Source organism: Bombina bombina, chromosome 4 (assembly GCF_027579735.1).
Source record: "Bombina bombina isolate aBomBom1 chromosome 4, aBomBom1.pri, whole genome shotgun sequence".
Taxonomy (NCBI): domain Eukaryota; kingdom Metazoa; phylum Chordata; class Amphibia; order Anura; family Bombinatoridae; genus Bombina; species Bombina bombina.
In genome coordinates, this window is record NC_069502.1 from 955,102,787 (window position 1) to 955,122,195 (window position 19,409).

At 35.9% G+C, this 19,409-nt stretch overlaps 1 protein-coding gene across 2 annotated transcripts in view; it reads left to right on the plus strand.

Moving 5' to 3' along the window:
- ABHD12 (abhydrolase domain containing 12, lysophospholipase) overlaps window positions 1-19,409 on the plus strand; it is a 531,420-nt gene that overhangs the window by 275,285 nt on the left and 236,726 nt on the right. The gene's annotated exons all lie outside the window — the stretch shown is intronic.

Genomic DNA, 19,409 nt, shown 5'->3' on the forward strand with positions numbered 1-19,409 from the left:
TCATGTATCTTCCTTAGGTATCTCAAAACATTATTAGAAAATATTTTACAATTATTACATTTATAAATGGTAGGTCATTTAACTTTATAATTTTTAATAATTAGTTATTGGATGCCAGGTTAATCTATGTAATTTTCTAGTGGAGTCATTTAACTATACTTAGTAATATTATGTATTTATTACAATCTTACCTCTTGGGTTAGACATCAAATATCTATATAGAATGTAATTTCCCCTTTAGTTTATTTTGTCAATGTTAAATAAAAATACAATATGTTTGGGTCCTTAAAGGGGTCATTCAAAATGTATATTTTGTATACATTGTTACAAATATCATACAAGAATTTAAACATATTTAGAATGTACTATAGAATTACATTCAGTCTTTAAATATACTTGTTAAAATAAAAATAAATGCACATATCTTAGTGAATGATATAAGGCATCTATATGCAAACAACAATCAGCATCAAAATAGCCTATGTAGAGATGTATTTAATCCACGAATATATATAATTACAATATAATGATTGAATAACAAAACATATTAAGTTGGTCAAATATAAGATTATGATACAAAATGCATACATAACATATAGCTTAATGTCCCTCTACGCTGAAGGCTAAAAAATACCTCATTTAATAAATATATTTCAGTCAGTGTGTAAAACAATCTAGAAGTTAATCTAAATTTGCTTTACTCATATGTTAGACTCATTTAGCAAAAGGAAGGTGCCTAGGTTTATGATATATTAAGCATTATTGTGAAATGTTTATTTAAAGGGACATGAACTCAAAATATACTTAAAGGTAGCCATTTAAAAAAACAATGATTTATACATTCTGAATGAGTATTCTATTTTAATCAACTTTAAAACTTGTCTCATATTATGAATGCTCATTGTGATGTTGCTATCATTACTTTAGAAATAAGGCAGTAAATAGCTAATTTATTTGCTTCAGTACTCTGGACAGAACTTGATTGTTTGGAATAATTGATGCAACAATCGTCAAGGACAACCCAGGTTTTTATTAAACAATTGTCCGTAATATAAAATATCATTATTGATTTTCAAAGAAACATAACAAGATAACTTAACATTTGATAATCGTATTAAATAATAAAGTTGATTAAAATTTAATGCTCAATCACCAATGGTAAATTTGTTTGGACAGTGTCCCTTTAAGAGCTTGAAATAGTGTATTTACTTCTCTTCCTATCTTGACATACTTTGCTTGAAAAGCATATCGAGATAGGCTCAGTAGATGAAGATTGGTGGATGCACAGAGATGCCTTATGTGATTGGCTCAACCATGTGCATTTAAATTTCTTATGTTGAGGATATATAAATACTAAGAGAAAATGATTTACATTTTAAAGTCTAAACAATCTTCTATCTCTACAGATCATTTGATACAATTGTTTGTAATGTCTCTTTAAAACTAAAGACGCCATTGCACAATAACATATATGAGCACTTCAGAGAAATACAAGCTCGAGGTTTATTTGCGAATAACAAAGCTGTAGTTTAACATTTATAAACAGATTATCAAAGTTACTGACATTCTTCCCGGAATTTTAACATTAATAAATATTGCGTTGGAAACGCATCTTCAAACACCAGATTAGCATATTTAAACATTAGTGTAATGTCACGCAATAGCACACAATCAATGTGCATTATAAATACATTTAATAGAGCAATGTCAATACTTCACAATCAATTTATTTAAAGAACAATAAAGACATACAATATTAAATGTGTATTTGTATTAAAGAAACAGACCGTTATTAAACCGAGAAATGTCTACAACATTAATAATGTGACAGGATGAGATTTTAAAGAGTATTTAATCATTAATATTTCACGGATCACGGATATTAAATCTGCGTCACACATATCCGCATGACAGGCCCATGAGTTACAAATAAGTCTACATGAAAAATGAAGTTACAGCACCACCAAGCGGTATGTGTAAGGAAGTTACTAAGATATGAAACATTAAGGAACGGCCAATCAGAGTTCATCACACAAACACAACTTGAGTCAGGATGGTCTCACAGACATTATAACAATATTTCAAACTTTTATCCAATCAGATGTACAGATAAATTGTCCCATGGTGCATCTCATGTTTACTTCACCATATAAAAGTCCATTACACGTTGCCATCTTTGTCAGTTCTCTAATGCATGCAGGCAGTCTTATATATTAATATTATTATAATATATTTAGTAGCCAACCGAGCAGGCATGTCAGTTCCCAGGTTCACCAAGGAGGAGAGCGCTGCACTGGTCCACGCCGTCAAGGACTTTTATCCCCAGCTGTTTGGGAACAAGAGGAGCTCGACAGATGCGCCTGTTAAGAAGGCCCTCTGGGAGTCTATCACCAATGCGGTTAGATTGGTGTGTGACGTCCAGAGGACCCAGGATCAGATCATGAGGAGATTCGGAGATATGAGGTTGCGTTTATCGAAAAAAGTCAACCTCATAAGGGACTGGGTACAAGCCCGTAAAAGAGGGGGCCAAAGAAAGGCCCCGCGGAAACTGTACCTACTCCCTTATGAGGTGACTTTATGCGAGCTCCTCAATCTCCGGGTCCCCAAAAGATTTAGATCCTCGCCATCCTCGGCCTCCTCTTCTTCCCTCCCAGCTGCGGGATCTGAAAGTCCTGACGCGGGGGACAGGGCAGATGCTTCTCCGTCCGGTGGCCTGGGAGGACCCGATAGAGAATCTGAACCAGGTAATTATCCAACTTCATATAATATTTATAATGTTAAAAATCCAAAATGTGTATTTAGTCAGATACTAAACCTATACAGATCTCACAACATACACTACATATGATGTTTAGATATCTGATTTTACATTAGTGATACATGAAATTGGAATGATGTTTATTGCGCTCTACAGAATATGCGTCACAGAGCGGAAATCTAATTTCGCATCCACGTTAACATGGGTTTGCGGAAAGTGGCATTGCTTTATACATGTTGGTCAAATGACGGATGCGTAATTCCGCTTGGAATCATTGCGCAATGATCGCGAAAATGGCATTTCTCATCCACGTTAACATGGGTTTGCGGAAAGTGGCATTGCTTTATACATGTTGTTAAAAATTAAATGGAAAATCTTAGATTAGTGAAGAATACAGTATTCTTATTTTAAATATTATATCTAATAAAAAACGAATAATACTAATAAATTATAACATATGGCCATCAATTGATGATTATGTAATAACAAGCATATATTCTTAAAGATACAGTAAACAACACAACTGATTGAAAATAAGAGTCCAGGATATATTTATCATTCATTTAATTGCGGAAACTATTAACTCATGGGACTACCAAAGGATTAATATTTTTCTATTGATTTGTTATTAATGTAAATATTTTAAACATGGCATGATTAGTATTAATGATATGCAATCCTCATTTAATATATTACAGATATGGATGTGGCTGCTGGATCCTCAAGCCAGGGCTTGTCACAGTATGGTATGTCTCATTTTAATTGACATTTGTCTTAGAAACATGGAATGAACATTACATACTAAATACACATTGTTCTATATTTATATGTAATGTCTATTTAATAGATGAAAATTATATAATTATTCGGATATACTTAAATAACATATTTGATTTTAATTGCATGCTCAATACCATTCATTACATCAACATATGGAGTAGATAATTCATTAACAAACAACAACATTGTGGAATCTATTTAATTTTAGATTAAAGGGATACTGAACTACAATTATTAATATTGTCTTTCACATACAGTATGCAATATTAATAAACATAAAATATAATACTATCATCATATGTGACATATTCTATTGCTAAATGTATTTTAAAATAAATAAAGTACGTTTATGTGCATCTAAATATTTGTTGACCAACCTGGGTTTATATTGATGATTGGTGGATACCTTCAACAAACAATATTTATTGAATCCAATATTCCTTATCTGCCTTTAAGATTAATATCGAACAACATTCGAATTATAATAGGAGTCAATGTTAAATCATTTTTTACAGTTTGAACATAGAAATCAATTATTTAAATTAATCATGTCAGTGTCCCTTTAAGACAAAATAGATTCATTCATCATTACATTATTTTTATTAAAAACTATTGATATATAAATCTAATTATCTGTTGGAGTTACTTTATATATATCTGCATACTCTAACAGCACCATGATTACATATTTGTAATAATAAAGTTTGTTATGTATTGTGATAAATATGTGTTGTGTCCTAAACAAGATTACTGTACATTGAAAAAATGGCTCGATGTGACACATGTTTGTTTAGATTTGTCAACAGATGCTCCTCAATATGTGGTTTGTGTGTATTCTTGTAACTTCTTAAGGACATATGACGGAATTATTCCGTCATAAAACAATTGAGCTAAGTGAAAGCTGTGTCCTTAAAGGGTTAAGAACATTGATCATTGGGTATATTTAGATATGCAATAGCAGCATCTGAGATGAATTTGATGTCTAATGTAGTCTGACATTAAACATATGTTGAATACAGATATGTTTACAGAATCCCCTTGATTCAATCAAGCATTTTCTGGTGTAATGACTGCTCTATTCTTCACATTTTAAAGTTGATTAATGTTAAAATTCTAGACAGATGTGATTTAGTGATATCCAAAATGTGTTTAATAATATATATCTATATCATTCATAGAGAGAGTTGGTGTGGGGAGCCCACAGGAATCCAGCAGTGACATAGAGCCGCCTTTGCGGTCTCCTGGTAAGTCCATTGACTCATTTATATGTAATTGAAGGTGTATTGCTAATCAATATTATGATCATGATTCCGATGAAGCATAACATTATAAAAAATCATAGAATTTATCTTCTGATTATATATTTATTTTTTATATTGAGCGATTAATAATTTCTACTTTATTATTCTACACATTTGTTATTCATAAGATGTCTAACATATGTTTTTTTAAATTTTTTTTTTTTAACAACAGTCATCAAGTGATACACACATGAGAAATCTTAAATGTTCTATGTACTATGCTTTTATGAATTTAACATTAAGACAAACAATACATTAATATTCTGATTTATTGACAATAACAAATCTATTGTCATTTGTATGCTCCATCAAAATGATGTAAATCATAACTTTGTGTGTGTATATCTTTAATGCAACATTGATGTGCGTATTTGAGCAACAGTAACATATGTTATAATATCTGATCTTAAGGTGTACACAACATGTTATGTTTTACAGAGATTGATGTCACATGTGGGATGGAGGAGGAAGAGGCTGCCTTGGAGTCTGATGGTATGTGAAATATATCTATCATGTTTCCAACATGTTTCTTTTTTTGAAATCATTTTATTGAAGACATTCAAAGTCTACAGCTTTTTCCCTTTAAAAAGGAATATTATTTGTCTGTTCAAATACACTACTGCCCCCTTTCTATATCAGGCAGCATGAAAATCTGCTTGTATATATTTTTTTAAGAATATATAATTCATGCCATCATTATGTCACATGCATATTCCATGCCAAAACACAATAATAAGTTTCACATTGTACAGACAGTCATTGAGATTCATCTGAGTGCCTATATAGATACCATATCCTCATTTCAGAATAGTTTACAGATTCAAACACACTTCGAGGTATATTGAAAACATAATCAATTTTAAATGCGTTGATTTGATGTCAGGATGTATGAGATGTTAATATATTTATTTTACATTTTCAGATGGATCCACCACTTCTGGTCATCTGGATTCCGCCCCTGCCCAGTCACAGACCCCTCCCCGTGCACACACCCCTGACCATGGCCACACCTCTGCACACACCCAGAGCCCTTCCCATCACCAAACCCATGACCATGCCCCGACCACTGCCAGCCCTTCCCATATTTCATATCCTGTCCCTCCCAAAAAACGCCCATACACCCCCCTTCGCCGCTCTCCCCGTATTCTGGCCCGTACAGCTGCCCAGACCCAAACTCCCCACTCCCCAGCTGTACGGCCTACCCTGGAGCAGCAGCTCACCACTCCCCAAGCCATTCCCATCCCTCCCCGAGCCAATCCCATCCCTCCCCCCTGTTTAAACCTTCATTGTCCTGGGTGTCAGATTGTCCTTCCCAGGCACAGCTGTAAGTATCATTCTAAATACACTTTATAAGATACTTAAAGGTACAGTGAAGTTAAATTGGTTAAATTGTGATTCAAATCCAGCATGCAATGTTAAGCCAATGTATAATAGAATACTCTTATGAATTATTCGTCATTCTCTTGATATATTAATTGAAAACAACTTATTCCTATAATTAGTTTAAACAATAAAATAAATGTGGCCATCATTTCTTTATTGTTGGATGAATGTATCCATCAACCAGCATGCACAAACAAGGTTCATCAACAAATATTGGCTTCCATAAAAACCAACATTCTTGCATTCAAAATATAGCTTGACAATTAAAACATATAATGAATATGTGTAATTTCTAAAGATTTGTCATGTCATGCTCTATCTGAATCAGTCCATTAAATATTTAGGTTCAGTGTCCCTTTAATTGGATATCACTACATATACCAAACACCACTACTTGGATACAAAATTTTATGTCCAAATGTGGATACATTATCTCTTGTCTAACCCAGTGGGAATGTAATTTCTTCTGGTTGCTATGTTTACACAGCTTGTCCTCAATGCCAAAATGTTTAAGGATATGTGTGCCTACCACAGTCTAAATTGAATTTTTAAATTGCTAATGTAAGTACAATGTAAATCCTTTAACAAGATTTGATACACTCAAGCTGTATAAGTGGATCATCTAAAACCAATTAAAGGGTTCAACATGTTTGAGTAACATGAGCCTTTAATGATTTCTGTCTGTCTGAATAACCTAATTCATGTGTAAAGAATATATGAAAAATAATTGATGTAAATAATTATTTGTCTTTATGATGACAATGTATGTATTAAAATCTTTTATTCTGTTGTGTAATTATCCTTAATATTAATTTTTATTTTATTTTAGGCTGTGACTCAGCATGGCTCATGCTAGAAGGGATAGCAAGAGTAGAGCAGGCCGTGTTGAGGAACGCAGCTGTCCTGAGAGGGATGAACGACACCATGCAGGCCCAGCTCCGGGTTCAGGACTTGACTCTGCGTGAAATTATGCAATTACGTTCAAGGCCTGAATCTGGAGCTGGACATGCACAGGACAATGAAGAGGATGACCAGTAAGTGGAGGATCTGGATATGCTCCATGGTGGCAGATAATAATCCTCTGTCCACATGTTGAATTTGTATTTATATTGTTGCCATTTGGCCTTTTTATGAGTTTTTTGTTGTGCCTGTTGCACTCTTTTACCTTGTCATGTGTCTCCAATGAGGCTATGCTGGCCCTTGGCAACTCTCTTCATGGACTGTGATGCACTGTGTTACCTTGTCATGTGTCTCCAATGAGGCTATGCTGGCCCTTGGCAACTCTCTTCATGGACTGTGATGCACTGTGTTACCTTGTCATGTGTCTCCAATGAGGCTATGCTGGCCCTTGGCAACTCTCTTCATGGACTGTGATGCACTGTGTTACCTTGTCATGTGTCTCCAATGGGGCTATGCTGGCCCTTGGCAACTCTCTTCATGGACTGTGATGCACTGTGTTACCTTGTCATGTGTCTCCAATGAGGCTATGCTGGCCCTTGGCAACTCTCTTCATGGACTGTGATGCACTGTGTTACCTTGTCATGTGTCTCCAATGAGGCTATGCTGGCCCTTGGCAACTCTCTTCATGGACTGTGATGCACTGTGTTACCTTGTCATGTGTCTCCAATGGGGCTATGCTGGCCCTTGGCAACTCTCTTCATGGACTGTGATGCACTGTGTTACCTTGTCATGTGTCTCCAATGAGGCTATGCTGGCCCTTGGCAACTCTCTTCATGGACTGTGATGCACTGTGTTACCTTGTCATGTGTCTCCAATGGGGCTATGCTGGCCCTTGGCAACTCTCTTCATGGACTGTGATGCACTGTGTTACCTTGTCATGTGTCTCCAATGGGGCTATGCTGGCCCTTGGCAACTCTCTTCATGGACTGTGATGCACTGTGTTACCTTGTCATATGGCTCATATATTCCTTATTTTTACAAGATTATTTATAAACGTTGTGTATGTTTTCTTACATACTAATAAAATAAATTTTATTTCACAAATATTTGTCCTCATTCTTCCTGTTATTTTTTGCAAGCTCTAGTTTATGTTGTTTATCCTTAAAGGGACCTAACAAATCTATTTGTTATAATGAAATCATATATGTAAGACAATAGTAAATGACTTTAAGATTAACATCTCCAATGTAATCTTATTATTTGTGTTTATATTATTTTCTCTTAGCTCTATCATTGCCTGATTATGATTAGCAGAGTAATTTCTTTATATATGTATATATATTTTTGTATTTGTGTATATATGTATATTTAAATGTTCATATCCATGTGTGTATTTATAAACTCTGCATGAATTGATGCACCTTTACCAAATGATCTGAGTATTGATACAATGATATAATCCCTGTAAAGTGTTCATTTTATTTAAATAGTATTGACTATGTGTATGCTCTTTTTAAAAACAAAATAATGTCCCTTTAAGTGATGTTGATCACTATTGTAAATGAATGTATTTCCATTTGTAAAGCGTTTTTGTCCTTTTTACAAGAACAAGGACATATAGTTTTATTAATAAACAATCTTATTGTAATGTTGACAGCACCTGTATTTCATTTTCTAATCTATATTATTGTCAAAGTGTAACCAAATCAATCTCTGTGTGTAATACAAATAATGTAGATGATGAATATTAGTTAACTAATATGTTAACAAAATACATCTCCTCCCATATATGGCTATAGGTAGGCTGACCATAATTAAACTTGAATAAATGACACGTTTAATCAATACATGTATAACTATTGTTATTCAACAACAATCCAAAGATATCTTAAAACATCAATGGCATATGTATTTCTCATGTGTATCTTTTAAATGTTAAAGATATACACCATAGCTATAGTTCAAGGGACAGTCAAGTCCGAAAAGATGATTCATGATTTGGTGACATTCCTAGATAGCAATCTACACACATACTAGTTCCTAAAATATAAATACGTTTCTTAATGATATGCCAAGATGTCACTGAGTCCTTGTATTGTCTGCGGTTTTTCAGCGATCTCGGATGCGCCATGTTGCTTAAGACGTCACCTGCCAGGCTGTCCAATGATTCCTTGTATTGACTGACGTTCTTACGTGATCAGGAATATGCCTTTTATTGGATTGCGTTTTGACGCGATCAAGGATGCGCCTTTTTTTTTTGGGCGTTCTTACGTGATCAATAATGTGCCTTTCATTGGATGGCGTTCTTACGTGATCAAGGAAGCGCCATGTTAAGACGGCACATGTAAAGTTAAAAAAACGTGTGATTGGATTGCGTAGTCCCGCAATATTTGTGCACGTTAAAAACGTTTGTGACTGCATGCAATTTTAAAAAGCTTGCGAATATGTATTATTTGCATCATGTTACATTGTTGACCCGTAGCTGATAAAGACCAACACATTCTCTTTTGCTGGATGTCTGGTTGAATCAACGAACGAAAGCAAAATGTTTTCATGCATAGGATATTTCTAGGCAAGTGCAAATCTCTACAGTCCATGTTTAATATGTTTGTCAACAATGTTCCTTTTTCTTAAAAATTAATGTTGTGTTTAATGTTGAACATATCTAATTAATAAATATGCGCTATTGTGTTTGAATAAAGTAATCAATATGCATTTATCATATGCTAAATATATGATGCCGACTTCTTCTAAATGTAATTTCGTTGTATATTTTATGAAAGGTTCATTAGACACTCACATTATAAATAAAAATATTTGATTTTGTCTCTAGTTAGATAGTCCATTGTTTAACCAATAGGTTTATTTTGTCTTGTGTTGTAAGAAAATGTAAGTAATTTTCTTACTCCTCGCAAAGCCAATGAGTTTCATGTGAGTACCATCTCCAGCTTTGTCCAGTTTGTGTAAAGGTTCTTTTCATATGTTAATGATGGGGTATTGTGTTTTACGGTTGTAATGGTGGTTCATCTATATTTAAAATATAGCTAACCCTATTTTATTTGCAAGTGTTTGAAGATTTTTAATATTGCTATCAGTATATGGTAATCTTGTTGTTTGTAGTAGTGTCTATTACATACAGTTATGTAAAAAATATAGGATACTGTCCCTTGAATGCAAATGTTGTTTTTTTGTATCATGTATGAGATCCACATAGTTTAATCTTCAAATATATTTTTGTTAGCATATTTCACCCCCCCACTCCTAAAAGGACTTTAAACCATATTCATTGTTAAAATAAAAATAGTTACAATAAAATATTAACACAATAATGTCTCTTAAAGAAAATAGACTTTATTTAACACGTCAATATAAATGTGATTTTCAAATATTTTTTTTTACAAAGTACATGTAGATATAGCAACAAGCTTAAAATGTGTTAGCATATGTAATGTTGTTAAAGGGACAGTTTCGAAAAAAAATATTTTTACATTATTCGAAAAGTCAATTCTGTAATAACAAGGATATCAAATGTTTCTCAACAATTGAACATTTGCTATCTAAATTTGCTATCTAAACCTATGAGGTTGGTGTGCTCATTTCTTAAATCTTGAAGAGTGCTTGTAATCATTATACAATTTGAGCACTAGAGGGCATTTGGATAGCATTTGTATATGTAAAATCTTGTGCTCATACAGCATATTATTGACCATGTATTGATCATTGATATCTAAAATGTTGTTATGTCAGAACAACAAATAAGTGGTCATTTTTCATAGTCATAGATACAAGGGTAAGCACATAAGTCACACATGTATTTCTCCATGTTTTGTTGTTTCAAACTTTATAATGCGTAATACAGTGTTTTCTTTGTAATCAATAATTTTCTGACTGTCCCTTTAAGCTGTGTTATTGGCATTCAAACAGTAATATGCCATCATGGATAATTGTTATGGTAATTTAGTTAGCGATTCGGGAAACAGTTTGGACATCACATCACAGAAACCAATCAATATCATGAACAAGGATAGGTATGTGATGATGTGGTTTTCACACACTTATAACCCACACTCTGCAAAGAATCTTCCTCCATGGACCCGGTCCCATAGAAGTCGATTATATACAGAGTGTGGTCCACAAGTGTATGAAAACCACATCATCACATACCTATCCATTACACAAAAAACAAAATTTAAGATGGAAAAAAAAAATTACTTCCTCTTCCTTCCCCTCTTCCCACGGGGCTGAGGCTCTGGGAGAGGCAACTGCCGACTCCGAAGAGTCCTCCTTGGAGCTGTTGTGGGAGGAGTGGAAGGAAGAGTACTGGGACGACCAAGGTGAGGAGTAGATGGCTGAGGAGGAGGAGGAGAAGATGGCTGAGGAGGAGGAGGAGAAGATGGCTGAGGAGGAGGAGGAGTAGATGGCTGAGGAGGAGGAGGAGATGGGCCGGCAGGAGGAGATGGCCCAGCAGCAAGAGGCCCAGCAACAAGAGGCCCAGCAACAGGAGGTAGACCAGCATGCGCCTCCCGGAAAAATGTGAACATTTCCTGATGAAGATTGAACATTCTTGTTTGTCCTTCTTGTATTGTATTCAGTATACTGATTATTTCGTTTTGGCCTTGAATTATTTGATTCTGCCCATCAAGTATTCTGCGTCGTCCTTCTATGTTTTCTATCCGGGAGGTACGCATCTGGTCTATGTACTCCAGTAGAACCCGCACCTCCGCTATTTCTTCTTGTTGTGCCTGTTGAACCCGTGCACGGCGGGGTGCCCGTGCACGGCGGAGTGCGGGTCTTTGAGGGACCTCGGGTTCCGCGGCTTCAGCGGCATCCTCCTGTGCTTCCGGGGCCTCTTGATCATCTCCCGTGCGCTGTTCGTCACGGGGGGCCTCTTCCCTCCGAAGTGGGAATTCCTCACCACCACTCTCATCCCGGGGAGATGCAGGAGGCTGTGCTGCCTCGTCCCCAGACTCTGTATATTAAAAAAAAAATAAAAAAAGAAATGTATATATTAGCATATTTGCAAATAAAGGTTTAAATGACTTAGCTTACGATACAATTACAAATGCAGAATCATTAATCCACTTTGAAATCTAACAAACAATCAATACGATTTCCGCTTTTTCTAAACAGTGTTTGTGATATCTGGTCAATGTGAATGTTTTTGCGTTTGTTTTCAGTCTGTTTAAATGCACACCTAACCTATAGCCTAGATACTGATGTAACCGCTAAGTAATAGAATGCGTGTAAACAGCGTAATAGCATTAATCGGATCCTTAACACATGAAACCCAATGTTTTATCTTTCATGATTTATAAGCATACATTTAGTATCAACTTTCGAATGTACTTTTGTTATCTAATTAGCTTCATTCTCTGGATATTCTTTGCTGAAAAGCATATCTAAATATGTTTATAAGATTCTGATTGTTAGCTGAATATAGCTGCCTCCTGTGATTGTTTCACCGTGTGCATGGCTATTTCTTCATTAAAATATATCTCAAGAATGAATCAAATTATGTAATATAAGTACATTTGAATGTTTTGTCAAATTGTATTCGCTACCTCAATCATGAAAGTAAATGTTTGCGTATAGTGTCCATTGAAATACATTCGTATGTGAAATTATTGTTAAATGAGCTTACCGTCAGATGAGAGTGGCAGGTTCCCGGTATCGATTCCTCCGATACCGACTACTTCCACCTCGGAGATGCTGGGCCGCAACATTTCCTCCCATCTGCAGTACTCCATTTCAAGGGCAGGGCCGCCACCGGTCCCTGCGGCATGTCGGGCCTCCAGGCTTAACTTTTTTTTAAGTTCAAGTTTACAGTCCCGGTACCGATGTTTGATGGAATCCATATCCCTGTTCCGGCAACCCACTGCATTGACTGCATTCCGAATCTCGTTCCAGAGCCTCCTCCTGTCAGTCGGGGTAGTCTTCTGGTGCTGCAGCATCCTATACCTGGCCATATAGGCCTCTACGAGGGCCTCCTTCTCCTCCATCGTAAACCTCGCCTCCCTAGTCGCCTTGGCCTTCCCCTGTGACGATGCCCTCTGTTTCCCGGACTGTGAAGCCCTACTCTGACCGCCACTGGGCCCAGCCACTTGGTCATCTTGAACCAAGTGGCTGGGTCCACCCACCGCTTCCACCCCCGCTTCCTGCCCCCCTTCCTGCCCCCCTTCCTGCCCTGTTCCTCTCCCCCTCCCTCTACTCCCCCCTCTACCTGTCCCCTGCCTGGCCTCCATCTCCTCCCTAAACTAAACCCCAAATAATCAAAAAAAAGTGAGTGTGATGAAATGAAAGGGGGTCAAAATAAAGAACTAAAAAGACAAAAAAGGTGCTTAAAGTGTGAGGGATGTAAAAAAAAACAAAGAGGGTAAGGAGTATTTAAATAAACGAAAAGAATAAGACTAAAAGGAGGATATGTAAACTAAATGTAACTAGGGGATGGGTATGGGATGGGTATGGGGTATGGGATAAGAGTAAATGGGATGAAAGGGAATGGGACTACAAGGAATGGGGTATGGAGTGTAGTATGAGGGGGTAGGGGGTATGGAGTGTATGTAGTGTTATTGATAAGTGTATGTATGTATTGAATGTGTTTGCGTGTAAATGTGTTAAGTGTACAGATAAATCACTCGCTCGCTAACTAACACTACTTCTAATTCTCAATAACAAACACTCCCACTAACGCTCACTAACTACCACTAACTGACGCTCACACTAACAACTATCACTAATAACTCCCACTAACTCACTCACGCTCCCACTAACAGACTCTCTCCCACTCCCGCTACCTCCCACTAACTCACTCACTCTCTCACGCTAACACTACCAACTGACTATCTCACGCTAACACTACCAACTGACTCTCTCACGCTAACACTACCAACTGACTCTCTCACACTAACACTAACTCACTCTCAAAAAATCGCAAAATCTCTATTCTTAACTCTCCAAAGACCCACCAGCAACACAGTCAAAGAAGCCCTGCTTGTGTGGTGCTTATATACCCTGTGTAAATGTTTAATGATGTCCCAATTTCCATTGTAATTAGTGTTCAGGTGTGCTTTATTAGCAATTAATATTATTGCAATGTGTATTAGGTGTGTTAATTTGCGCATGCTCATTTTGAGTTGGTATTTGTGGAATGTGTAGAATGCGATGATGTCATAGTGGTCGTTTTCTCTAACATTGTCCAATAGTATTCTTTTTAAATGTGAATTTGCGATGGTGTGTTCTTCGTGAAGTGTTGTATATGTATGTTTTTCATAATATATAATGATATTGAATGCGATTTTTTTTTTAGTGTATGTATATATTTTTTAATCCTTGTTGTTATTGTGCGATTTTCCGCATCTTAAAGTATATGCGTATTCCCCGTATAAATAGTATTAAAACTTCCCCCGCTTGTGAATGTGTAATGCTTGTGTGCTTTGTTGATTGATTGATGTTGTGACATTTGCGGCGTGTTATTGTTGTGCATGATGTGGTATGCGTCATATGACCGAGCTGTGCGTATTTCTCGCGAGATCGAGTGTTAGGTGAAAAAAGCTATTTTTTGCCTTTCCCATTGTTCTCTATGGGAGACTGTCTAACGCGGGCAGGATTACGCGTGTGACATACACGCGTTAGGAGCATCGTTAGATGGTCTTATATTAACTCTAAATACCGGAGTCAAACAATGCCGTGCGTTAGACATAAAACACGCGTGGCGTTAACAGCCCATCTACCGCCGAACTCTAAATCTAGCCGCATGTTTGTTGCAGGAAATTAAAAAACAGGCAGCTCCTTTAGAAAAGTCCCAAACGAACTTGATGCAGAAATCTATAAAAACAAAGAAAAAAGAGCGCCCAAACGCATCTAAGTGCAGACTGTCTGTACAATATTTATTAACACAAAATACGAATATCTCACATAAGGAAATACACTCACAATTTAAAAAATCATAGTACGCGATGTATAAAATCACCCAGTAAATGTCTCCTTTGCTCCGGCTCCAGTGGCGTTGCGCGTGACATCAGTGTCACGGCTGTGTGTAGCTGAGTTAGCTTCTGACCAATCAAGCGGTAACTTCCGTAGATCCCTTCTCCGCTATTGGTTGGTTGTTATATATCTCCCCCGAATCGTACTGTTAGTGAATAATATCTACACACAGAGCAGCAGCCTAAATTCATGTTTCACGCATTTGCAGCAAAATCTCCCCCCTGCAGGCGGGAGATTTTGCTGCAAATGCGTGAAACATGAATTTAGGCTGCTGCTCTGTGTGTAGATATTATTCACTAACAGTACGATTCGGGGGAGATATATAACAACCAACCAATAGCGGAGAAGGGATCTACGGAAGTTACCGCTTGATTGGTCAGAAGCTAACTCGGCTACACACAGCCGTGACACTGACGTCACGCGCAACGCCACTGGAGCCGGAGCAAAGGAGACATTTACTGGGTGATTTTATACATCGCGTACTATGATTTTTTAAATTGTGAGTGTATTTCCTTATGTGAGATATTCGTATTTTGTGTTAATAAATATTGTACAGACAGTCTGCACTTAGATGCGTTTGGGCGCTCTTTTTTCTTCGTTTTTATAAATTAAAGGGGTATTAAACATTAATTGTAGTATAAATGATGTAATTACATGTAGAACAAAAGAACAAACTTGCAATATACTTTATTTATTTTGTTTCCCTTTTTCTGTCATTTATTTTTGAAAATTGTTGGCTTTCCAATACCTGTTAAAAAATGGAAGTGCAGCCTCCAAACTTAACGCTGCTATATTCTACACAGCCATTGGTTGCAAACTCTAGTGACTCATTTATAGCTGCCCTTAAAGGGATATGAACCCAATTTTCTTTCATGATTCAGATAGAGCATGTAATTTTAATCAACTTTCTAATGTACTCCTATTACCATTTTTTCTTCATTCTCTTGGTATCTTTATTTAGAAAAGCAGGAATGTAAGCTTTGGAGCTGGCCCATTTTTGGTTCAAAATCTGGGTCGCTGTTGCTGATAGGTGGTTTAAAAATAATTAGCATATTTAAATATACCTTATATTGAAAGAAACTGATTACAACGTCTCTTTTTAAATAGGCGCTTTATGTTCACACTGTAATCAGATTCCTTTCACTGAAGGGTACACACCTTCTAGAAATGCTTATCCGACCAATAAGTTGTGTTGTTATTTTTGAAACTGCCTCTGCCCTAAGGGAATATGTTGCACCCAAAAATGACCTTCTAGCATATTAGCATGTTCTAAACACGCATGTATAAATTCATTTAAAAAAAGGGTTGCTACTGCTTAGACTGAGGTCCAGTTGCAACAACTTAGTAAAAATAAATAAATTGCATAATAAAATCTTTCTAATGGTTTATTTTCCCTGTGATACAGATCCCTTGTATGATGTATGTTGTTTTGCAGTGGAATAAATCCTAACCATGTGGGTTGCAAGCTGTAGTCCCTAAAGAAGCAGAGAGATGCTTTTTAAAATGTTCCTTAGGGATTCAACCCAGATGATCTGACACAGAGCACAGCAGTATTTTTTTCATGCAGAAGATTAAATTCTGCCACATCTATTGTAGCAGCACACAAAGGAAATTAATCTGATCTATTCTAGAGATGAATAATTCTAGTGAAAAAAAGATATTAGCACTATAAATAAATTGAAACTGATATATATATATATATATATATATATATATATATATATATATATATATATATGGTGCTTTGACAAAATGCAGACGGACATTTGGCCGACAGACATTTGGCAGACGGACTATTGGCCGACAGACAGAAAGCTAAAGAATGTTCCGATTTCGGCCGAGGGCAGATACGTTCCAGAGTGCTCTGTTCTAATCAGAGCCTCGGGCGCCGCAACTGCCTCTGGGAACCTTACCATGGGTCCCAGACCGCACATCTTGTAATTCTCTGTCTGGGAAATTATCTATCTATCAAATCTATCTATTTATCTATCAAATCTATCTATCTATCATATCTATCAAATGTATCTATTGCATCTATTGATATATCTCTCTATCTAATCTATGTATCTATCTATCAAATCTATCTATCTTGTGGCCGGACTGTTATCTGACAGCCACTTGTGTTTCGGCCAAATGTCCGTCGGCTAAAAGTCCGGCCACAATATATATATATCCCACCTCTTTCAACTCATAATAGGTAATATTAGTAATCATCATCTAAATACTTTAGTTTTCACAAGAGGGGGCTGAAAAATACACCAAGCACTATAAATAATTGTATCCCTTGGCTTTTCTCAGTTACTGAGCAGAATATATCAAACAATAATCAATGAGTACCGGCACCTTTTATTTTACAAAAAAACAAAACCGTGTGTGTGTGTATGTATAGATACACACAGACACACATATATTACTTCCTGTGATGATTCTTTGGACGCTATTACCAGATGTTTCAGAAGACTTGACCAGTATGGTGTAGACAACCTTCTTTGACTTCTATATTATATCTCATATAGTCTGTGTTGCAAACATGATCTTTGTTGTTGTGTTTTTTTTATTTCATCACAAAAAAGTACTTTGTTACAGTAAACTAAGAATAAGGACGAAAGTCGAAAGGAACATAAAGCCCACATGTTTTCGTTCATTATTCAGATAGAGCAAACATTTTTTAAAAAAGCTTTCCATTTTACTCCTGTTATCAAATTTGCTTAATTCCTTTGTATCCTTTGTTGAAGGTGCAATAATTCACTACTGGGAGCTAGCTAAAACATTGGGTTAGCCAATGACAAGAGGCATATATATGTGCAGCAACCAATCAGCAGCTCCTGAGCCTACCTAGGTATCCTTTTCAACAAAGAATACCAAGATAGCAAAACAATTTAGATAATAGTGTAAGCAGTGAGTCTAAAATATGAAAAGTATGAACTACAACTTAGTATTTTGAGCCCTACCTTTAAAAAAAACATAAACAACAACAACCCATGTTTTTTTATGCATGGAAACACTGGAATGGACAGCTCTATGCATTCTGATTGGTGAAAATAGATTCAAGTTGGAGGTGTGTGTGTGTGTGTGTATGTATGTATGTGTATGTATGTATGTGTATATATATATATATATATATATAATGTAGTGGGGGTATATCAGCTGATCTTTCAATGAGTTCTTGTAATCCAAAGAATGTATATTTTGTAATTAGAAATATTCATATGTAAATCTATTTGTATGTGTGTGTGCACCATCTTAGTATTATAGGTGCTTTATTAAATACTGACCTATAAATATTTGATATCTGTGTATTTCAGGATTAAAATAAATTATGTGCCCATGAGATTAATGTGTAAAGTTACAAATTCTTAACAGTCTGCTTATTTTATGTATGGTATAAGTAGCGGCACTTTAAATCAAAATTAAACTTTAATGATTCACACAGAGCATGACATTTTAAGATACTCTTCAGTTTACCTCTTATGAATTTCACGTCCTTCTCTTGATATAATTTGTTGAAGGAGTATACCTAGGTAGGTTAATAAGCAGTGCACTACTAGGAGCTAGCAGATGATTGGTGGCTGCACATAAATGCCTCTTGTCATTTTCTTACCAGATGTGTTCAGCAGGCTTCCATTAGTGCTGAGGGACAGTCTAGTCCAAAATAAACTTTCATGATTCAGATAGGGAATGTCATTTAAAACAACTTTCCAATTTAATATTATAACCAATTTTGCTTTGTTCTCTTGGTATTCTTAGTTAAAAGCTAAACCTACGAGGTTCATATTCTAATTTCTTAGACCTTGAAGGCTGCCTCTTATCTGAATGCATTTTGACAGTTTTTCACCACTAGAGGGTGTTAGTTCATGTGTGTCATATAGATAACACTGTGCTCATGCACGTGGAGTTACCTAGAAATCAGCACTGATTGGCTAAAATGCAAGTCTGTCAAAAGAACTGAAATATATCAGTTTGCAGAGTCTTAGATACAAGGTAATCACACAGGTAAAAAGTATATTAATATAACTGTGTTGGTTATGCAAAACTAGGGAATGGGTAATAAAGGGATTATCTATCTTTTAAAACAATAAAAATTCTGATGCAGACTGTCCCTTTAACAAAGAATATCAAGAGAAGTCAACTCTAGAGCAGCATTTATATATAATATAGCTGTAAATATCTGGTTAGCCAACGACAAGAGGCATATATGTGCATTTAACAGTTAGCTCCCAGTAGTGCACTGCCGCTCCTATACCTAGGTATGCTTTACAACAAAGGATGCAGACAGAAAAAAGTAAATCTTATAATAGAAGTAC